Source organism: Rhipicephalus sanguineus, chromosome 6, assembly GCF_013339695.2.
Source record: "Rhipicephalus sanguineus isolate Rsan-2018 chromosome 6, BIME_Rsan_1.4, whole genome shotgun sequence".
Lineage (NCBI taxonomy): Eukaryota > Metazoa > Arthropoda > Arachnida > Ixodida > Ixodidae > Rhipicephalus > Rhipicephalus sanguineus.
The window spans coordinates 137,422,283-137,445,615 of NC_051181.1; the positions used below are offsets into that span (position 1 = coordinate 137,422,283).

General features: G+C 45.7%; 1 protein-coding gene and 1 long non-coding RNA gene across 2 annotated transcripts in view; both read left to right on the plus strand.

Annotated features, from left to right (window-relative positions):
• The window catches only part of LOC119396511 (uncharacterized), a 133,733-nt gene that overhangs the window by 99,733 nt on the left and 10,667 nt on the right, over positions 1-23,333 (plus strand). The gene's annotated exons all lie outside the window — the stretch shown is intronic.
• Positions 10,213-11,041, plus strand: LOC119396512 (uncharacterized). Its single transcript, XR_005184457.2, has 2 exons — positions 10,213-10,249; positions 10,822-11,041. It is a non-coding gene; the product is annotated as an uncharacterized LOC119396512 (long non-coding RNA).

Genomic DNA, 23,333 nt, shown 5'->3' on the forward strand with positions numbered 1-23,333 from the left:
CAAAAGAAGTTTTTCCCAGAAATGTTCACATTCGGTGTAATGAAAAAGGTTGGATGACCGAAGAACTTTTTTTGGATTGGCTGAAGACTGTGTGGTGTCGGCGACTTGGGGCACTGCTGAGCAGGCGGTCGCTCCTTGTTTTGGACACTTTTCGTGGACAAGCTTCAGGACGATAAAACGGAGCTGGCTGTGATCCCTGGAGGCATGACGAGCCAACTACAACCTTTGGACGTTTGCTTAAATAAGCCTGTTAAGGATCACGTCCGAAGGCTCTATAGCGAATGGATGGCTTCCGACAGCATTGCCTTGACGCCGTCGGGTCGTCTAATGCTGGCGCAGTGGGTGGCCGACGCGTGGAGCGCGATACCGGAAGCAATGGTGGCAGCATCATTTAAAAAATGCTGCATCTCCAGCCGTCTGGACAGCACTGAGGACGATGAACTGTGGGAGTGCGAGTCCGACACGGAAAACACAGATGTGTCTGAGGAGGGCATGTCGCCGTGAACACGACGCTGCAGGAGTTTGGGTGTGCATTTTTCCTTTGTGTGTGTGCGTGTGTGTGAAAGGTGAGAAATGCAATAAATCTAGGTGCTCCCCTTACCTCGCCTTATATTAGTGTGCATTTTTTTTTCTTTTTCGGTGGTCCTCCAACTTGACCCTCGCCTTATAATCGTGACCACCTTATAATCGAATAAATACGGTATATAGTCATCATGCACGCAAACTGGCGTCTGCCACGAAGAATTCTAAGGCCAAATGTAACAGGTGGCTTCAAGATTAAACTCAGCGCGACGGACACGAGGACAGGCGCCGGTACTCGTGTATTCTTCGTTTGTATATAGTGTCCGTTGCGCCGAGTTTAATCATGAACCCATACCCACTCGCCCAACTGTCAATGTTACTGAAGGTGGCTTCAAACAGGCTTTCTCTTCGTTTTCATTGCCATTACTTGGAATGTTGCGTAATTGCAACAATGTGCAGTAAAGGGTTGATGTCAACCTTGCCGAGTGCCAATATAATCGAATTTGATGTGTAATAATGGTGCCAATTTCACAATTCTAGCTGTCCACTCAAACAAATATTCACATGCTGCAAGCCTGTGTGTTAAAGGGACACTAAAGAGAAACACTGAATTGGCTTAGATTGATAAAGTGTGCTCGGAGAACTCTTGTGTAGTTTATTTCAGCACAATAGGTTTATTATTAAGAAAACCAACTTCAAAGTTTCATTTTTAAATATCGCGCCGAGCTTTGTAATTCATGACGCAAAATATTTCAAAGAGCATTTAACGTATTTTGGCACCACTGGCTCGACAAAATTTCCACAAACTCGATTAGGCACTACGTAGGCCCAAGCAGGCGCCGTCAAAAATATGTGACATCATGGCAAATGGTGCGGGAATTCCAAGGTGGCGTCGCCACCTGTATTTTCTTTTTATGCGTTTTCTCGCTTATTAAGCGTCTTCTCGCAGCAAGCGTCGTGTTTTTGGTATCATGGAAGATTACTTTACTAATGCGAGAAAAATCGTTTTGCTCTTTAGTGCCTCTTTAAGCCGCCGTGGTGGTGCAGTGGTGACAGTGCTCGGCTGCTGAACCAAAATTCATGGGTTCCAGCCGTGACAGTCGCATTTTTGACAGAGGCAAAAATGCTAGAGGCCCATGTACATAGATTTAGGTGGACGTTAATATCATAAGTCCTCATTTGCTTTGTTCAAGAGATAAAAATGGCCAAAGTGACCCTCGCTGTGTATGCTCACTTCAGTGTGATTGATGGTTATCAGCTTGCATTGTGCGCAAATCTACAGTCTTAATGATTTTGCTGCAGCAAAACTTTGCTCTGGTGGCTTGTCGTCAAGAAAAATGTATTCTCAGATTTTATTTGTCTAGCGTGTGCGAGGGTGGGCTGCTGCTGCCCCCAACACTGGAACCACCGACTTTAATCTGATATGACTCCTGTATCGTAGGAGTTCATATATAGCGTTTATTTCTTTCTTGTAAAACAAGATAGCCAGCACCACAACCGCGATCGACGTTGCACCGCCATTACGCCTGCATAGGCTGTTTTTTAAAACCGGTTTATAGACCTGCCGTGGCTCTATGGTAGAATACTTGATTTCCATGCGTAATGGTTGGGTTCGATTCCTGCTGGGAATTTAATTTGTATTATTTCCATTTGTCGGGTCAACGATGTCGGTTTTTCTTAACACTCTCGCATTTAAATTACCAATGTCTGTTCTCGCCATTTCTGGGTAGATATAAACTGTCAATCACCTGTGGCGCATTCCCGTACACCGCGGCCCGTTGTAAGCGGGTATGTGCCACACGTGTCTCGAGGATAGGGTTTGACGACATACGTGACAGGATGTTCACGTTATTCATGTCATGACCCGACAGTCATATTCGTCAAATCTTCTTACCCTCCCATGCCAATTATGGTCTACACCAATTTAAGGAGGTGATCATGAGAGCACCTAGACGTAGGCAGATAGATAGATAGATAGATAGATAGATAGATAGATAGATAGATAGATAGATAGATAGATAGATAGATAGATAGATAGATAGATAGATAGATAGATAGATAGATAGATGCACGTAGCCAGAATTTTTTTGGGGGGGGGGGGCCAAGGCCTAATTATTCGAAAGAAAGTCTTTTCATGGTAAAAAGAAAAAAAAGTTGCCCGGGAATATAAAAGGCTGGACGAATTTCGGGGGGGGGGGCCCGGGCCCCCCGGGCCCCCCCTTGCCTACGTGCAAGGGGGTGGCCCAGACGTAGGCAGATAGATAGATAGATAGATAGATAGATAGATAGATAGATAGATAGATAGATAGATAGATAGATAGATAGATAGATAGATAGATTGATTGATTGATTGATTGATTGATTGATTGATTGATTGATTGATTGAAATGCTCAAAGTGCCAAAGGTTCGCTAAGAAATGCTTCGCATTTAAAAACCAAACATCGCTTCATCACATGTTCAGGCTCTATCGCGACGTGAAGGTAATCTCTCTTCCTTGAGGTGCTACTGACGCGCAACTGATGCAAGTGTCTCCGGCATGCGCAATGTAAAACGCTTCTAGGATCTCCCTCTCTAATCTAACACCGGACCGTGCCAAGAATTTTGTCTGATTAAGAATTGGACGGCAGTTGCAGCGCTTACAGTGCTCTGCCATATGCCCACCCGCGCTATTTACAGTCAGTTGTGCTCCCTGGCACTCTCATTGTAGCAGCGCCCCGTTTGACCTATATAAACTTTGTTGCATGTTAGCGGCACTTTGTAGACGACATCTTTCTTTCATTGGGTGTACTGTATCGCATGTCTCTTGGCGCAGGGATCGGGTCTCTATTTATCATTGGACAAATCTTGGACAATTTACACGGGGCACTGAAAACAAGATTCACATTATGCCTTTGCGCAACTCTCTTCAGTTTGTGCGAAACCCTATGCCAACAGGGGATAACATGCACTCTCTTTTTATCGGCTAGTTTATCTGTGCTACCCGTCTGCCTTTCCTTTTTGAGCTTAAAAAGGAAGGGAAAGAGTAGTAAAAGTCTTCCCCATCCGCGCTCTTCGCTGGTTCAACGTCAACTGCCCCAAGCAGTCAACTTCTTTCTTGGCGTTGTTGCGTGACAGCAGGCTCGCGGACTACCTTCGAGATATATCCGCGTTGCAGCCTTGGATGCCTTCACGCCGTTTCCTCCCACCCCGCGAGCCAGAGACCCCCGTGCCGGTTGTTAAACTGATGGTGAACAGACCGCGGCTTCTCCCTTGAATGGTTAGGGAAGCGAGAGCTGTTTGCCTGTCATCGCGCCTCTTGCTTTCGAACCGAGCGTTGCTGTGTTCGACCTTCAACCGCGGGAGTTAGCGTCTGAGAGGCCGCGGCCGACACCACGGTGCCCTTCCCAATGCCCGAAGGGGCGCGTGAGAGAGAATTCTAGACGTTTGTGACACCAAGGAAAAAGGGGTAGGAGCCTGTGAAGCTGCTAACATAAGACGCAAGGATGAGAGCTTTTTGCTCTCGTCCTTGCATTTTTTTCCCGCAAATTTTGTAAGGAAAATGCTGAATAAAGTTGAATTGAATTAAATAGCATAACTGAGTGGCCTTCTTAGTTTCTCTTTAGTATTTCTTTCCTCTCCTTCTTTTTTATCTTCCCTCTGTTCTTTCCATCTTTTGTGTCTGTTTATTTATTTCTCTTTCCATCTTTCTCTTTTTTCCTTTCTTTGTCCCACTCTCTCTATTTCTTGCTTGCTTCCTCTTTTTTACCTTTTTCTCTCTTTCTTTGAGTATCTCTTTTTCTCTTTCTGCCTTTCTCTCTTGCTCATTCTTTCTGTGTTATGCTTTAGTCTCCCCTCCTCCTCACTCCCCTTTCCCACCCCCTTGCTACACTATACTATGCCTGGATAGCAAAGTGGTTAGGACACTCCCCTTTGGATCACGAGTACATGGGTTCGAATTCCACCGCCTCATGAGGAATATTTCACGCCAAGAACTCCTTTCTTTCTCTCGCCCCCTTATACGCTGGACAATTTTGGCACATGTGTTCTGGGAGCAAAGCAGAAAAGGAAAAGGACAAAGAGAGCACGTGCTGGTTCGTGATGTTGATAGCTTTTTGTTTCCGGCAGACGAATTATGGCTAGCTTAAACAGCTTCGCCGTTAAAATGTAAAGTAAATCAACCGCAAGATTGTTGAAACTTATCATATGCATGTCAGCTAAAGTGCATACACAAGCTGGACCTCCATAGTTCATAGGTGAATAATAATGAAGCTGGCCTCCATCACATTGCATGATAAACAAGCACCATTTTTGACTGGCAAGATAACTGACACCCTTTCATACACGCACACGTCATGTGAGCCTTTTATTATTTCTTTTGGTTCACCATTTCATTTGTTGACAATATCAACATATCCGACATCCTCAAATGACAGATACTTTCCTAATCGTAGTGTTCTTCCCTACTTCTAAAGTTTAGTGCAGCTAACACCTTCAACACATTGTTGTCATAATGAGATGATTTTAGCATGCACAGAACAGACAAAGACGAAAGGAAGTAGACGAACAAGTGCTGAAATTACCCCATTATGAATTCCTACCAACTTGCCCAGTTTTTGTTACTTCTACATTGTTGTCACTTCGTGGTGCTGTCTGAGTGATCGACGAGGGTGGCGAAATGGGCATGTTCTTCAGTCACCTTTAGAATGGCATCTAGATAGCATAGCAAAACACCGGCACAAGAAGAAATAAATGTTGAATTCCAATGGCGGAGTCTCAGCAAGTGTGTTCCAATGGCAGAGTGAGGGCGGGAGTCAAGCGTTCCAATGGGAGAATCGGAACGGATTCAGAGCGGGAGTCACTCGGTGGAGCAGGAAAAGCTGCTACGCCAAAATCTGCGGAGTTAACCGGAACTCGGCGTGACGTACTTCCTTTCACCCGCTTGCCTGCTTAGGGGCGCTGCCGGTGTTGCGTGTTTCAACATAAATGACGGTCAACATGGGCGTCTGGACAAATTGTGCGGCATTGCTTCCGCTGATCAATAGCGACAGCTCCGTGTCGGAAAACTCCAGTTCCTGCACGAGCGACCAGTTCCTGTACGAGCGATTCATTGGATAGTGACAGCGACGCTGAAACTGCCGCGTAAGAGCGAGAATTCGACAGCGAAATTAGCAGAATGGAATAACTACCCGCAAGGTATTCTTGGCAACTCAAGCACTTCCGTTTCCTCCTTGCTCCGATGCTTGCTCCGGCAACGCAGATTGTGTTCCAATCGCGGATTTGGAGGCGTTGCCCTACACCAGAGTCGAGTGCTCGCTCGCAGAGTCCGTCGGCTGCTCAGACTCTGCTATTGGAATTCAACAAAAGACACGACAAGCGCTTGCCCTCGTCTTTCTTTTTTCTTTTGTCCATGCCTTATGGTACTTCTGGAATCCATTCTTGTGTGAGCATGCTATGCAGGTCCAACAGACCGCGACATCTTATTAAAAGCACCATACTAGTGTTTGCATTTCTTATTGAATGAGGTTTATGCCAGCTGGTGTAGCATCGAAGTAAAGAAGTAAGAATCAGATGTTTCTTCATTGATCCAGCTAGCCTTGCGTCTGCAAATTTTGCACTTGCCGCTAGGATGATTTCATACAAAGACAAAACACGTGCCACCATCTAAACTAGTACTACACAACCTCAAAGCTTTTATTTCTTGCTTAAAAGTTCACATACTTTGATAAAACTTTCTCATTTGGTAGGCAATGGATTTTTCTGATAATTGTGCTATTTGGCATTTGTTTACCAGGACCACCTCGATGCCTAATTTATCACGACTAAACATCTGCCAAAACAAACTCGTCTTCAATTTCGCCAGCAGCTGTATGCACTATTTCGCGCTACTAAATTGCCTACATAATCTTTATTCTTAGCGGAAAGCCTATGTTCATTCTCTAGAGAAAATTCGTCTTAACCAAATTCAAGGAAGAAAATATTTTACCGACTCTTCATGTCCTCTATGAAGAGTCTACTTTTTATAGAGGACATGTTCGCTGTTGCTGATGCTGAAGTAAGGCTACACTATACTATGCCTGGATAGCCAAGTGGTTAGGACTCTCCCCTTTGGATCGCGAGTACATGCGTTTGAATCCCACCGCCTCATGAGGAATTTTTCACGCCAAGAACTTTTTTCTTCCTTTCTTTCTCTCTGTCTTTCTCTCACCCCCTTATACGCTGGACAATTTTGGCACGTGTGTTCTGGGAGCGAAGCAGAAAAGGAGGGTGATTCCACGTAAGATCGAACAAACGATGGCTGGTCGACCTCTCAAATTTATTTCAAAATTTTATATATTATTGCCTGATAAGTGGAAAGAAGAGATCCGCAATTTGTTTTGCCGCCAAAAATTTTTTCGAACCACAGGAAATCAATAATGACGAACTCTGCTGTTTTGGCCAACTTTCGTTATGAATTGCTGAAAATATATTAAAGTTAGGTAGCTGAAATTTATTTACCTAAATATATGCATGTTTTTGCTTCTGCTCAGGTATTTTTAGTTTTTATGTGTTTTTATAAAAAAACCTCAAAAATGGCCCAATCGGCAAAGTTTTCTTTACTTTGAAGGTCTTTATCTCAAAAACGCCTTGTAGCAGAGGTACAAAAATTCCGCATTACGTTCTTCACATGTTTATCTACCGAAGTGCCAAATCTTGAATTTATATAGTTTTCCAGTAAAGAGATATGATCGGGCTAAGTTCAAGAAAACACCGAACAATGAAAACTTCTGACGACAATTAAAAAAAAAACCCATTTTTTAAATTTCTTAAACTTTGTCCACTTATTCTCCTCCACATCAGCTTTCACAATCATTAAAAACATGTTGCATAATGTCGTTGCACTAATAGTAACGGCCCCTCCAATGAGACCCTTAGGCAAGGATGGGCAATTCCGACTTCTTGCCCAGCAAGTGTATAAAATGCAGGCAGGATTGAATTTCTTTTTATTGAAAGGCCAGCAGGTACCTAAAAAGGTGTCGCCGGCCCTGAAGACGTTAATTTTGAAAATATTTGGTCACTGCAGCGGCCACGAGCGCGGGGCTACCGATCAGGCGCGCGCGCACCCGAGATGCTCGTTGTAAGAGACAGCGCAGTGAGAGCTCGTTTTCGCGTTCTCAGACCGATTGAGTTCGAAACAGCAACACCTGTCGGGTGATTTGAACGCACGTGCACCGGTAGTCGCAGCGATCCGGTTAATTGCGTCGCTTTCTTTTTCAGGGGGCATAAGAATGTCATCGTTAAACTGTGCGTTCCGTGAAGATCTTTCATTGCAGTGGTAGCAAAAGCACGCGTAGCACAAGTAGTCCGTCTCACTGACATTCACTGATCTTTCGGGCGTTAAACGTTCCTTCAAAGCATTTATGTCTAGGTTGGTAACTCTGCGAAATTTTGGCTTCTTTGCAATAATTAAAGGAGTACTGACACGATTTTGAGACATCGCAAAAGGGACATTTTTTGCTTCGTTGGTATACAGTGTCCACGCTGTCCACACACTGGAGTCGGAGAACACGTATAAAATATTTTAATTTGACTTTGAAGTTTTCGTCGCTGAGCATTTGCAAGCCAGCCACACTGCAAGGACATTATCCCGACAAGTCAAGACAGTTCCTCCGAGTTCGCGACTTCTGCGTCCTGCATGCAGCCTAAGTCGTAGAAATCACTGTCAGGGTCACTGGACGACAATTTACTCATCGTTGTCTATTGCACCACGAGCAGATGACGGATTTCCCGCTAGTACGTCACAAATTTCTGTATTTCCGTGACGTCACACTGCTATGAAACGACACTGAGAAGCCACCCCCTCGATATCGAAACCGAAAGTGTCTTTTTAAGGTGGTGCTACTTAAAATATATAGGATGCATTCCCAGGCACCACAATAGTCGTTTTAGGTTTCTCGACACCAGTATTTTTATTTAGAGCAACAATACGAAATTTTTAAAAATTCGCGTCAGTACTCCTTTAAGCTTCTTGTGCTTCGAAAGGTAGTCTCCACAATAGACTCATTCAGAGCTATACTTTCTCGTCATGAGACGCACAGGAGGAGTAGAGTAAGAGCAAAGCACAAGAACAATCCGCGCCGAATGAAGTGTGAACAGCGCACCGAACACGCGGCCAGTTCACGCCATCTGCTGCCGACATCTAATATAGGCAAGCGCATCCGGTTACCGATAGTTTTGCCTTTCTTTCCTTTGACAATCCATATTTTGCTTTGCCACTGGAGCGCCACGTTCATGCTTTCCACTGATCGCAATTGGCGCAGCGCAGTTTCTGTGGCAGCAGCGTGCCTGAAGCGAGCGCTCATAGCTCCCTTATAGAGTTTTCATCTTGCTTCCATCTCCGCCGTGTTATCAGCGCCTAGCTGAGATGCGAACAGAGGGCGGATAGAATAGCGAAGCTCCAGTGCACGTGCGTTCAAGTCACCTGAAAGGTGTTGCTGTTTCGAACTCAATCGGTCTGAGGACGCGAGAACGAGCTCTCAGTGCGCCGTCTTTTACAACGAGCATCTCGGGTGCGCGCGCGCCTATTCGGTAGCTCCGCGCTCGTAGCCGCTGCAGTGACGAAATAGTTTCAAAATTAACGTCTTCAGTGCCGGCGACACCTTTTTAGGTACCTGCTGACCTTTTAATAAAAAGAAATTCAACCCTGCCTGCATTTTATACACTGGCTGGGCAAGAAGTCGGAATTGCGCATCCTTGCCTAAGGGTCTCATTGGAGGGGCCGTAACTATTAGTGCAACGACATTATGCAACATGTTTTTAATGATTGTGAAAGCTGATGTGGAGGAGAATAAGTGGACAAAGTTTAAGAAATTTAAAAAATGGGGTTTTTTTTTAATTGTCGTCAGAAGTTTTCATTGTTCGGTGTTTTCTTGAAATTAGCCCGATCATATCTCCTTACTGGAAAACTATATATATTCAAGATTTGGCACTTTGGTAGATAAACATGTGAAGAACGTAATGCGGAATTTTTGTACCTCTGCTACAAGGCGTTTTTGAGATAAAGACCTTCAAAGTAAAGAAAATTTTGCCGATTCGGCCATCTTTGAGGTTTTTTATAAAAATATCTACACTACACACAAAAACTAAAAATACCTGAACAGAAGCAAAAACATGCATATATTTAGGTAAATAAATTTCAGCTACCTAACTTTAATATATTTTCAGCAATTCATAACGAACGTTGGCCAAAACAGCAGAGTGGATGAGCGCTCCACTCCACCTCTTCGTCATTATTGATTTGCTGTGGTTCGAAAAAATTTTTGGCGGCAAAACAAATTGCGGATCTCTTCTTTCCACTCATCAGGTAATAATATGTAAAATTTTGAAATAAATTTGAGAGGTCGACCAGCCATCGTTTGTTCGATCTTACGTGGAATCACCCAGGACAAGGACAGAGAGCACGTGCTGGTTCATGATGATGATAGCTTTTTTGTTTCCGGCAGACGAATTATGGCTAGCTTAAACAGCTTCGGTGTTAAGGCCAAGGAACAGGTGAAAAAATAGGCTACCCTTCGTCTGACGGGACGGGAGGTCCTTACAGAGCGGTCGCATATTAACATGAAAGCGTTCTATGCTGGGGTCCACCATGGCTACACTGATGTATTTCCGTCACGGATATGATGTTGTAAAATATAAACTAATAGATTGTAAATATAAACTAATAGAAGTGTGTGCGTCAAGGCTCTAACACACACATGCACTATGTGCAAGGTATGTGACAGAAAGAAAAAAAAAGTTGTTGGCCTTCCGCTTCGAGTCATGTGGGTTAGCGGTTCACCACTAGATGAGCCACTGAGCGACGCTGTTGGCCGGTTACGCGGCACTAAGTGACCGCTTCCGTGAGGATCCTCTTGGATGCGCGCGACGTGTTTCTTCGACCTTGTAGCGCACCCATTCGCTGATGTGCCATTTACGGACTGGTTAGAATGTGGTGAGAAATCACTTTAGTAGTCGCAGCAGTGCGTCTTTGCTGTTAGAAAGTCATGGTGTGCGCTGCCTGACAGATCAAAGCAGCGATCAAGGTTGTAAAATTGTCGCATTGTGGCATGTAGTGTGTAAGATTGCCCGCATTTTACTGGAACCTGTACTTGCGCCACTGCAATTCAACTGAACGGTACCAAACGTCGCCGGTTACAACCATTAAGTGTGTAATTCGGTCTAACTTGAGTCATACTAACTGTGAATTGTTTTACATTATACTCTAGAGTCTGATTTGTGAATCAAGCAAAGCAAGAGTGTTGCCTGTACCTAATGATGCATATTCTTTTGGCCTTGCTCATTAGACTCAGATGCCGGATCCGAAAACCTACAAGCAGCACTTCAAAAACAAGCATCCCAAAAATGACCTGCCGGAGGACCTGTTGAGCGTCTAAAATACCAGGGGGTTCCTCCTGAACCAGCCATGGCGGTGGCAGCCTGAAAGTGTGTGTGTGTGTGTGTGTGCCGAAGACTGCCTTTGTGGACTTGCTGCTGCTTTTTTACACATCAACAATCCCACCCCCCTTGTACAGCCTTATCTCCCGCCCCAAAGGAAAAAAGAGCAGTTTTTGAAACGAAAACGCAAAGGGGGCCAAATGCCATTTCGATGAAGGCAGCCTGGCTTTTCATTGCTTTTTTGAGATAATCAGGTGTGATAAAACATTTTGTTACTCAACCCACTTTGTGTGTATGTGTCTGTGTTGTCCATCATTAACTGGGGTGTTATCAGTTTAATGCGACAGATTACACATACTGTTGAGCTGGAGTAGCTTTGGAGAGTGTAAAGCGTTAACAATACTATATTGGAAAGCACACTACTAGGCTGGTACTATGTAGAGATGCTTTTTGCACTCAACTGATCTCTATTATTCAGTGTTCATTATAATTTAGCCTGATAGTATTTTGCTGAAGACCTGGGTGCTTCTTTCTTGTAAATCAAGTGTTTGCTGGGAGAGCCTACTGCCAGACGTAGCAAATCATATTGTATTGATAAACTATTCCTTAGTTTTTTAATTAACATACCAGTAAGGTGTTGAGTGTTGTCAAAGGTTGGCTCAATGAGTGCTTTTGCAACTTGCTAAAGCATTTTATGTGGGAAGCACAGTTGAGTACAACTTGGAACTTAACTCCATGATAGGCTTATACTTTTTTTAAATTATTTTCCTTCATTTGCTCAAAATTCAGTGACTTGCAAATACTTCCTTGAGATACTATTCTGAAAGTAGCCAGATTTCATATCGTCAACATGTTTATTGCCGTTTTGAAGGCTTGTATTGAAGGTGGTTCAATCTTCTTGCATTGTAACAGACAACCCTGCTTTATTCCTCTGAGTTGTCTGTGTACAGGCCGCAACATGATTGATGAGCTTCGCAGTACGGAAGGCCAAGGCAGCCAGTAAGGTGCTTGCAATTGCAGCTGGCCGGGACCCTGCAATTTGACATTAAAAAAAAACCTTGCTCCTTTTGGGAAAGCTAGGTATCCCATGTTTCGCATAAGAAAAAAATTTTGCACAAGGCTGGGGCAGAGCAGAGCTGGTTGACACTCGGCTGGTCCTGGCACGACTAGACACACGTGCATTCACACGCTGATGCACAAAGTGTTCATGTGGTCACATTGTAAATCGTGAGCATTGGCTAGGTGCTGATCAGGTTCGATTGGCTATCACTTGGCAATCACAGCACCAAGTATAATTAATTAAAATGTCCTTTTTGTCACTGTTTCAATTTCTTTCTCTATTTAATTCTCTCTTTCTCGCTGTTTCTATTTTTTCTATTTATTCCTTTTCTCTTTCTATCTCTCTCTCTCTATTTCTCGCTTCCTCTTTCTATCTATTTGTTTCTTTCTCTTTCTGTCTTGATCTTTATTTTTTGTCTTTTTGGGTGTGGTTCTTTTGTCTTTCTATCTCTTTTTTCTTCCCTCACTTTCTCTATTTCTTTCTCTTTCTGTCTCTCTCTCTCTCTGTACATGTTCTCTCAACCATCCGAGTTTTGCATCCCACGCCAGACAAATCGGCACAGCGGGAGAGCACACACCGGGTGCACGTATTTGGGGAGCAAAGCAAAAGACGACAAAGAGAGCGTGTGCCGGCATGATGGTGATTGTTTCTTGTCTACATCGCGAAATGGACAAACGGCGGGCATAACAGCTTTGCTGTGAACGAAAAGGATTGGAGTGCTACGTTTTTCATTATGAATCTTCCACAGGTATATTCAGTGCGAACAGCAGTTGAATGAAAGCTGCCTTGGTGGCTTAGAAACCAATTGCGATGTCTGAGACTTTGTATATGGGAAATATTTGACGGAAGAAATTGTAAATGCTTTTCAGTACCACAACATAGGCAAATCTTATATTGCGTGAGTGTTTTTGTATGAATGGCTTAGTTTTAGGAAAGGCCAGTTACAAAGTGATCGTGTGACCACAAGCAGGATGAATTCACGTGAACTCTGACGGTTTACCATTGTAAATTCGATGGTGTACAGAACGTGCAATTACCTATTCAATTGTAAAATATTAAGATGATGCACTGTTAATTTGTATGCTTCAATCATGCATGAACATGTTTGCGAGTGCGCATCTGAACTTGCATCATGCAATCGGCATCGGAAGTGCTGCACTTGCTTCAACCAAAAAGTTGGTTCGTTCATCTTTGGAACACTGTTTTAAGATTGTTGGCTGTGTGCTTGTACCCTCACATCAAGGTTCATAGCAAGAAAACTCGAAAAAGATTCCCCCTTCCATAGAAGCTTCCCAAGCAGCTATTGCTTATGTAGATCTGCCCCATTTGGCTCAGGCAAGGGTGCTTCCATGTCTTAACAGCTTTTTGTACCATACTGGTGCAGTGGCTGTCCCTAAAATGTGCGTAGTCGCTGCTTCATTCACAAATTGTCCCACACTGCACTATACATGGCCAGCACTGCTTGTGTATAACAAGCATATTCTGATCCCCGGCTATACCTCTGCATTTCATGCCAGTATTTCACTGCTTGAAGACAATAGCAAGTGGTCACATAGTTTTACTTAGTTACATAGACTAGAGTACAGATGAGCATGATTTGCCTTCTAATTGAAGTACAACATGCTTCTAACCAGTGCTTGCTCCTTGATGGTTGTACACTTGTTAAAATCCATGGCAAATGAATTTTGCTCGATTCTGAGCTACTTCCTATGAACAGCTGCCCCAGTACTTTGACATATTAAGCATATACACAGGGTCACGGGAATATAGTTGCATGCTTTGTGAGCCAGAACATAAAATATGGTTTAGCATAAATTAAAGTAGCTTAGGATTGTTACCTGGAGGTAGTCCCCGTTGAGGCTGCTGTTGCCACATTGGTTGTACCATCATGCTCCCTGGTGATCTCTGGCACAGCTGCCATCGCTCCACTGGTCGTTGTCGACATCCCACGTGGAGAATGCCATACCAGCCAACGTTACTAGAACCATATGCTAGAACACACCGAGTTTCAAAGCTCCGTATCTCCGCCAGAGGAGGAGGGCGGTCCGAACGGCGGTCGCGAGAACTAGCGGCGCTGCAGTTCCGCCTTGCGCCACTATCGGCGCGTCGTCTGCTGCCACCATAGAGTTTCTTACAAGTAAGTGTAGGAAACTCTATGGCTGCCACGGCATAACGCTGCGGTCCGCCGCGCAGTTGCTCACGGCAACTGCGCGGCAACTTTCTTATTGTACTAGTTAGGTGGATACTTAGGTGGATATGCATAAGGTCGTCTGTATGCATTGATCCGCGTGCGTTGTTCATTGATTGGCTAAGAATCTATGTTCGGTCTATATTGCCACGCCCACTTGTTTTATTTTGATGCATTCGGGTTTGACCAGCAAGGACGGTTATCAACGCTCGACGCTGTCCGCGAAGCAGTGTTCGAGAAGCTTCGCGATTGTAATAGATCGTTTTGGTAAGATTGCGCGCTGCACGCGAATGTACCAACTTTGTCGAGAGATAACGCCGCCACCAGCGATATCGCTGGAAAGTTCGATAGCGCCTCTATAAAAGCCGACGCGCTTGACTGCTTGTCAGTTGATCGACGGTCGACGCTCTGTTCGCCGCTATCCGTGTATTTCTGTAGTTTAAGACTGGTTTGACTTTCAGTTTCCCAGCCACAAGTACGGCCAAAAAGAGTTTCATCTCGGACCTGCTGACTGCTGCCTTCGTCGACGTCACGACCCTGTGACAATATTTGAGCTGTCTACATTGCGCTTAACTTCCAAGCATAGGAGTTTCTAAGCGAATGAGTTTTTTTAGAGTAATTTTTATAACTACTAGCGCCGCTGCCATCTTATCTAGACGACGAACAACCCAACACGTTTGTAAAAGCCTTTATAGTGCACAAAGAAGCGTACTTACTCGAGATACAAAAACGTTCTAGAAAAACAGTACTCATGTTTCTACAATTCATTGAAAAAAACTTGCTGGAGAAACATCACCAATGAATTGCAATGTTTACAAGACACGTTTTCGCGACGGTTAAAGGGATACTGACCCAAAATCGGAAAATTTTACGAAAACTCGGTAAATGAAATCTCAGTGTGCGATTACATCAAATAGATGTCTTCTATGAGCAATTTTTTCAGCGGATAGTTGTATTTTCGTTGTCTCATCTTTCCACGTCGCATCCTTACGGTGCATTAAACAATTCGAACAGATCGGCCGTGATGTTGCGCACCGAGCAGTTATTCGCGCGTACTCTGTCGCTAGAAAAGTCGTCAGTATTCAACTTCAGTTTTTCAACTTCACCGAGCAGATGTTCCATGCCCGCAGCACTTCTTACACTGTACGACAGCCGTTTGCGTTTCGTGCTGTAGCCGTTCACATACGCAGTTAAACTGCTCGTCAATTACAATAATCTTTTCTGGCGGCTCCTGCAAATTGGGCACTGGGCTTTCGCGGGACGCCGTGCGTTTGGGGGGAGGGGGGGGGGGGGATTTGCGCCTAAACCCCGAACATTTCGGCTTTGAAATGTGGAGTGGAAGTGCTGGGAACAAGCGCGGCACGGCACCTGGCGCGAGTTCCCACTTTCCACGTGGGATCAAAACTTGTTGTGCCGCAAGGACACGACGATAGTGCTTTACAATATCGTCACTCCCAAAATGAACGTCACAGACCTTGCATTTCGCAGTAAGCTTTCTATCTTTGCGCTGCAAAGATTGTATGGCGTAGGGCCTTTTGCAGGTCCGAAGAAGTGTCTTGAAGCGGAGTCGTCGTTGCGGTAGCCGCTCTTGCAGCCGGCGCAAAGCAAGTCGGCATTCCGCACTGTGAATCTGTTCGCCCTCGTTACGCTTCGTACATCATGCACGTGTATTCGTACAAGACGCTAAGCCTGGTCAAGAACAGTCGCAAAAATGACGCGAGCTAACAAAGGGCAGACGACGCTGTAACCCACGTGCGCTCGTACATCGGCGGCGCCGATCACAAGCGCCAGCCGCGGGAGCTAGACTAGAGTTGGATGGATGGATGCGAAACTTTATTGTAAGTCCTGAGGTGCACGACTCAACGCGCAGCGGGCCGCTCCCACGTTGGGACAGTCAGGCCAAGCCCAACCGCCGCATCGTAGGCCCTCTGGACAGCCCATAGTTGAGCCCCGACATCGGGGCTCTTGAGAGCGGATAGCCACTTGTCTTCATTGAATTGGTCCGTGCCCCGTAACGACGGGCAACGCCAGAGCATGTGGTCTAGGCTAGCGAATTCGTTGCAGTGCCTGCAGGAGCTATTGGGATAAATGTCGGGATAAATTTTATGTAATAAAGCCGGACTGGGATACGCGAACCCGTCTGCAGTAACCTGAGAGTCAATGCCTGCGCTCGAGTCACTGGAAAAATTTCAGAGTATCGCATCTGTTTTCCGCGCGCCGCCACCGACGCGATTGGCTTACTCGCATCACGTGACCTCTCGCCGCCATATCCCTTCCAAGCGCTTTGGGTGCAGGCGCGTTCAATGCAGAGCGTGGCCGAACATTTAGCAGTACCACGGTTCCTAGAAGTACTTCGTCGCATTTTAAAACATGAAAATCATAACATGCATGTCGTGTACAGCATTATTTACATGACACAGTATTGGTGCTCTTGCGGCCGTTTCGTTAATTTGATATATACCAAAATTGGTATGGCTCGACAAGAGTGTATAGCGAACATAAATAACAGGGGTTATTATGAAAATCATGACACGCATGTCATGTACAGCACGACTTACGTGCCACGCTCATGGTGCGCTGGCGGCCGTTGCGCTAGCTTGATATACACCAAAATTGGTAGTGCGCGACATCACTGTGTGACGAACATAAATAACAGGAGTTAATGGAAAATCTTGACACGCGTGTCATGTACAGCATGAATTACGTGCCACACTTATGGAGCGCTGGCGGCCGTTTCGCTTGCTTTATATACACCAAAATTGGTAGTGCGCGACATCATTGTGTGACGAACATAAATAACGGAAGTTAATGTGAAAATCGTGACACGCGTGTCGTGTACAGCATGACTTACGTGCCACGCTCATGGAGCGCTGGCGGCCGTTTCGCTTACTTTATATACACCAAAATTGGTAGTGCGCGACATCATTGTGTGACGAACATAAATAACGGAAGTTAATGTGAAAATCGTGACACGCGTGTCGTGTACAGCATGACTTACGTGCCACGCTCATGGAGCGCTGGCGGCCGTTTCGCTTGCTTTATATACACCAAAATTGGTAGTGCGCGACATCATTGTGTGACGAACATAAATAACGGAAGTTAATGTGAAAATCGTGACACGCGTGTCGTGTACAGCATGACTTACGTGCCACGCTCATGGAGCGCTGGCGGCCGTTTCGCTTGCTTTATATACACCAAAATTGGTAGTGCGCGACATCATTGTGTGACGAACATAAATAACGGAAGTTAATGTGAAAATCGTGACACGCGTGTCGTGTACAGCATGACTTACGTGCCACGCTCATGGAGCGCTGGCGGCCGTTTCGCTTACTTTATATACACCAAAATTGGTAGTGCGCGACATCATTGTGTGACGAACATAAATAACGGAAGTTAATGTGAAAATCATGACACGCGTGTCATGTACAGCATGACTTACGTGCCACGCTCATGGTGCGATGGCGGCCGTTCCGCCAGATTGATATACACCAAAATTGGTATTCCGTGATGTGACTCTGTGACGAGCATATATAGCGGGTGTGAGTTTTGGAACATGTCACGTGACAAGTGTTACGTGAGAATCATTGCATACCATGCCGGAAAAGTCTGTGCACGTGTTCTGGCAGCAAAGCAGATGATAAAGAAGAGGACGGATTGCGTGCCGGTTCATGATGATGACAATTTTTATTCGCCACTAACAGGGATTCTCCAAGCTTAAACAGCTCTGCTTTTAAAAGAAACAGAGATACCAGCGCACGTAATTGTATTAAGGCCACAAAAGCGCAAAAGCGGGCGTACACAAACGGCTTGGAGATCTCGAGCTCTAATATTCCTCTTAGAGAATTTTAGTGCCGGGACCCCAATGTGCCTTGCGTACGTAAGCCCCTTACGTTCCTTTGTATAGTCCATGGGTGCGGCTGAGAGTACAAGGAAACGTAAAAGGGTGAATAAGGAAGCGGCTTGGAGTCCCCGGCACTAAAACTCTCTAATAAGAGAGAAAAAAAACTCACAGGGTCCCTTATGCATTCGCCTAAGACCACTCGAAGGCGAAATCCGTCTTCCTTTTCTTCAGTTGATGTATTGTTCCTCACGCCCCCCCCCCCCCCCTCGAAAGCTTTGTGACCTAACATCGTTTTGCACTGCCTCCAAGATCGGAGGCACTGCAATCTTTCTACACCACATCTGGTCATGTGCTGACGTCATTGCGTGAAGTCACGTTATTCGACGTCACGATGACGTCACAATCTTTGGTCGTATGGTCACGTCATTACGTGGTGATTTTTGACATCCCTCGTGTTGACGCCGCGGACGCCGGCGGTCAATTTTCGCGTTTGCTGAGGTATCTAGGGTTTTCGTCAGAGCAGGTGCGTTCGGCTAGTCTGATAGCGGACATCCAGTTGGTTTACTTTACAAAATCATTTTTCTGCTCAACTTCCTCGCCCTCTATACTTCCTAATGACGAAATTTCATCGAGCACATAAGGGCCCCTTGCTATAGTGGAAGAGCTGCCTGCACGAGCACAGACACCGTGCACTAAACGTGCATGACTAAAAAGCGCAAGGCACATTCGCTTAGCACAGAGGCGCAGATTAATTTGCATGCGCGATTTAAACGTGAAACTGGTAGCATGTACAGAAGCGGCAACAGAACGGTAAATGACACCATGATGACACAGGGGCGTAAAAATTTTTTTTCGGGAGGGGGGTGGGTGGGGGTGGGGGGCACCTCCTTGATCTGAAGTGGGGGCCTGGCAGGCAGATGTGGTCGAGTGGCATTTCGTGCTATGTATGCCACGGGAAAAAAAAATGCGCCGGGGGGGGGGGGGGGGGGGGGCAAGGGCCCCGGTGTGCCAACCCCTGGCTACGCCACTGCATGCAGATGCCATAGAGTAGCTCACCAGCACTCGAACGTTACTGATGAGCTACTCTGAGAATCTCGTTTATTTTTGCATGCCGTGTGGGAAAAATTAATGCCAAACGGCGCCGTTCTACGTGGCTGGATAGTTGGCCGGAATGAATTCGCCCCCCCTCGAAGAACACACCTTCCTGCAGTGACCTACACAAATTTTGCTGGAAAAGATCTCATGCGAGAGGATACTTTACCTTTTCGGTTCGCTATGGTCAGCGATATTGAAAACTATACATACCTTTCTATTTGCTCGGCTCTTTATATCTCGATCTGTTGAAGAGATTACGCATGCTATTCGAGTTATAAGCGTGTCACGCACGAGAGCGAAATTGAAGATTTATTAAAATAATAACTGTTTACTGGTATACCTTGAAGGCAATTGTGGCATGACCATTTGCCATTGCGCAAAACAGAAGCGTGGAACTCTGTTGATAAACTTGGTATAAGGCAATGTCATTAAGCGTATTTTTAAATTAGTTGCAAAAAATGTTGCCAATGCTGCATTACGCCGAGCGTAACCCTAAAATACTGTTTAATGGGTGAGAAATGGTCACAGCAAAAAAAAAAAAAAAAAAGCAGATCCCACGCATTGCGATAGTCGATTTTGTGCGAGCCCTATGTCGATATTTATACTGTGTTGCAGTAACATGCGCTTTAAAAATTTCCCGGATGTGCTATTTCTGATCAAAAGAACATAAAGCACCGTGCCGAGGAAGTTTTAATAAGAGTGCATTATGAAAAAAAGAAGTGCAGCAGCGCAGAAACCGAGCCCCAGCTGTTTACGCGCTGGCAACGCCAAAAAAAAAAAAATCTGTTTGTCAGAACCCAGCAAAATATTTGCAAATGCACTGCAACGTTGGGAATATTAAGGAGACAAGAAATAGTGAATGAAACAATTAAGTAGTGACGTCAATCATTTTCAATGGCCTATTTTCTACGTATCGCAAGATAAGATGCACCTTACCTACCGCACGCCGATTCGCCCGTGCGTTCGGCTGCTGGCGTTCCGAATCAAGACATAAATACGTCGCGCACAACTTCCAATTACCGTACACACGCAACTTCTATTACACATATCAATCAGTTTAACAACAAGCATGGTGCGCAAGCAAGGTATGCGTCAGCGATCAGTCGAAGGACGCAATGTTGAATGTTCTCGATGTTGTCCGCTAACGTTCTCGAGTGCAGTGAACCAGAACACCGACCGCAAAGCTAGCGCAAACAGTCAAGATTCACCAAATGTCGAAGTAAATGGCGTCTCGCACGATGTCACAGCTCTGGACCTAGCGAACACACCCGGGCGTGACACGAAAAGAGACCGATGAAGCCATGAAGCGAGTTCGCTTCATGGCTTCGCGAGCGCATGGCAACATTCGCCGCACGTTTCATTAGTTACACCGCTAACCGCGCAGTCGATCCATAACTATCGATGACTCGAAATAACTTCTGATATCCTCTTGAAGAAACACACACACATAATGCCCTTCTGTCGAGCGTAACACGGCACCAAGGCGAAAAGATCGGTCACTTCTCAACACACGCTAGCAACGCGCCGGACGGTCTGGAAGGGAAATGGCCGCCGCCGCCCAATGTTGCCCGCGTGCAGCCTACCTTTGCGGTACTCTGATTTTCCAGTGACTCTAAGCTAGACCAGAGCCATATGGGTTCCGGAAAAAACGTCCCCGGAAAAAATGTCCCCGGAAGTTACGTCCCCTGAATAAACGTCCCCGGAAAAAATGTCCCTGGAAAAAATGTTCTCATTTGCGTTGTCGGAAAAAATGTCCCCAGACGGGACCATCGAACGTTGCGCCTTCCAGTCGCCAATTCTTCATTTCTCAAAGCAAAAAACAAAGGATATGCGCGAAATAATATAGACGCCATAATACAGACGCCATAATAACATATCAACTTCAGCCACCCGTCATTAAAGAGACAATAAAGGCAAATAACAATTTATGTCAGAGTGAAAGCTCAATGTATGACAACTTCTAAAACGGCAATATTATCGACAGCAGTGCCCTACTTACCGAGAAATTAAGCTACATGTATCACATGATGAGCGCCACAAGTGGGACATTTTCGAAGTGATCCCGATGACGTATGAGAGTCTGCCTACAATAAATCACTAGTAATCAAACTGGCAGCAATAAAAAAGGAACCTTCCGTGCATCAAAAGACGTAATAAAATGCTGTTTGTTCGTTTCCGTTTGATTCATGGAAAAAAAGAACCTCTGTGGCGTTGCCATGGGGAACAATCATGCGGAGGCCAGGAACAGAAGGCTGGGAAGCATGGCCCAGTCTCGAGTCGGTGCACCTCCAAAGAAGAGGAGCAAATCAGCGGTCATGGCCATGCAGCAGCGTGTTCATAACCTATGTGAGGACTATACCGCTGGGAAGACGAAAGTTGAAGATTTCCTGACGGCTATCGGACGTACGATTCGGTTTTAATTTCACTTGTTTTCGAGCAAAATGTGGCCGAAATTTTGATAAGTGTCGAATAAAGAATGCAGTGTTTTGTCAATAGAGTTCGCACAAGATTGGTTTTTCGGTTAATTTTTCACTTGGGGGACTTTTTTTCCTAGAGAGCAATGCCAGAGGGGACGTTTATTCCGGGGACGTATCTTCCGGGGACGTACATTCCGGGGACGTCTTTTCCTAGTTTGGCGATTGTTTCATCTCACCGCTCTCCGAGCTCCGCCCCAGCGCCGCCCTCTTCTCGTGACGTAAACCCTCTCTCCTCGCCGGCGGCGGCGGGCGGCAGAGCCGACAGCGCGGCGCGGAGTCCGGCGCTGCCGCGACGGAGAGACGCCGGCGCGCCGCACTTACACGATCGCTGAGGAGCGCGCGTAGGTTACGAAGCTCTTGTGCGAAGCCGCGCGTATTCATGGCGACTGCTCCTCGCATTCAAGCGTGAATTTGCTGCGTGCGATGGGCTGCTGTTGCGCGGTTGGCTGTTCAAACAGCAGCGCGCAGGGTTTCCGCCTTTTTAGGCATCCGAAGGCAAAGAAGCGATGACGCCTTTGGATCAGAAACATGAGACGCAGCAAATTGACCCCGACCGACTACTCCGTGCTATGCGAGAAACGTACTTGAGTATTTAGCTTGAATATTGCTGGTATTATAAACAGCGTACCATTAACACAAACTTATTATTTGTTGTGCAATGGGGCCTTTTCAGGCGCACAAACTTTAAAAATAATTTTGTCACGCTGAAAAAAGGGAGTCTTATGGTTCGCGTTTGGATCGCTTGGGCAGATTGAAATTTTGCAGCGATCACGCTATTAGTGTCAAGCGTGATGTTTTGCGTTTACGTAATTTATCGCGCGTTCTGACAACGCCACCTAGACTTTGGTTCTGAGCACGAGCTTGGGATGTTACCGTGATGTTGTGAGGGGAAGATTTATTTCGATATCGCAGATTAGTGCCGCCGCGCGTCAGCTTCGGCGGTTACCTGGCAAGTGCTGTACGTTATGTGGTCTGCGTTTCTGCGGCTGTCAGCCTATGGTGTCATTTACCGTTCTGTTGCCGCTTCTGTACATGCTACCAGTTTCACGTTTAATTCGCGCATGCAAATTAATCTGCGCCTCTGTGCTAAGCGAATGTGCCTTGCGCTTTTTAGTCATGCACGTTTAGTGCACGGTGTCTGTGCTCGTGCACGCAGCTCTTCCACTATAGCAAGGGGCCCTTATGTGCTCGATGAAATTTCGTCATTAGGAAGTATAGAGGGCGAGGAAGTTGAGCAGAAAAATGATTTTGTAAAGTAAACCAACTGGATGTCCGCTATCAGACTAGCCGAACGCACCTGCTCTGACGAAAACCCTAGATACCTCAGCAAACGCGAAAATTGACCGCCGGCGTCCGCGGCGTCAACACGAGGGATGTCAAAAATCACCACGTAATGACGTGACCATACGACCAAAGATTGTGACGTCATCGTGACGTCGAATAACGTGACTTCACGCAATAACGTCAGCACATGACCAGATGTGGTGTAGAAAGATTGCAGTGCCTCCGATCTTGGAGGCAGTGCAAAACGATGTTAGGTCACAAAGCTTTCGAGGGGGGGGGGGGCGTGAGGAACAATACATCAACTGAAGAAAAGGAAGACGGATTTCGCCTTCGAGTGGTCTTAGGCGAATGCATAAGGGACCCTGTGAGTTTTTTTCTCTCTTATTAGAGAGTTTTAGTGCCGGGGACTCCAAGCCGCTTCCTTATTCACCCTTTTACGTTCCCTTGTACTCTCAGCCGCACCCATGGACTATACA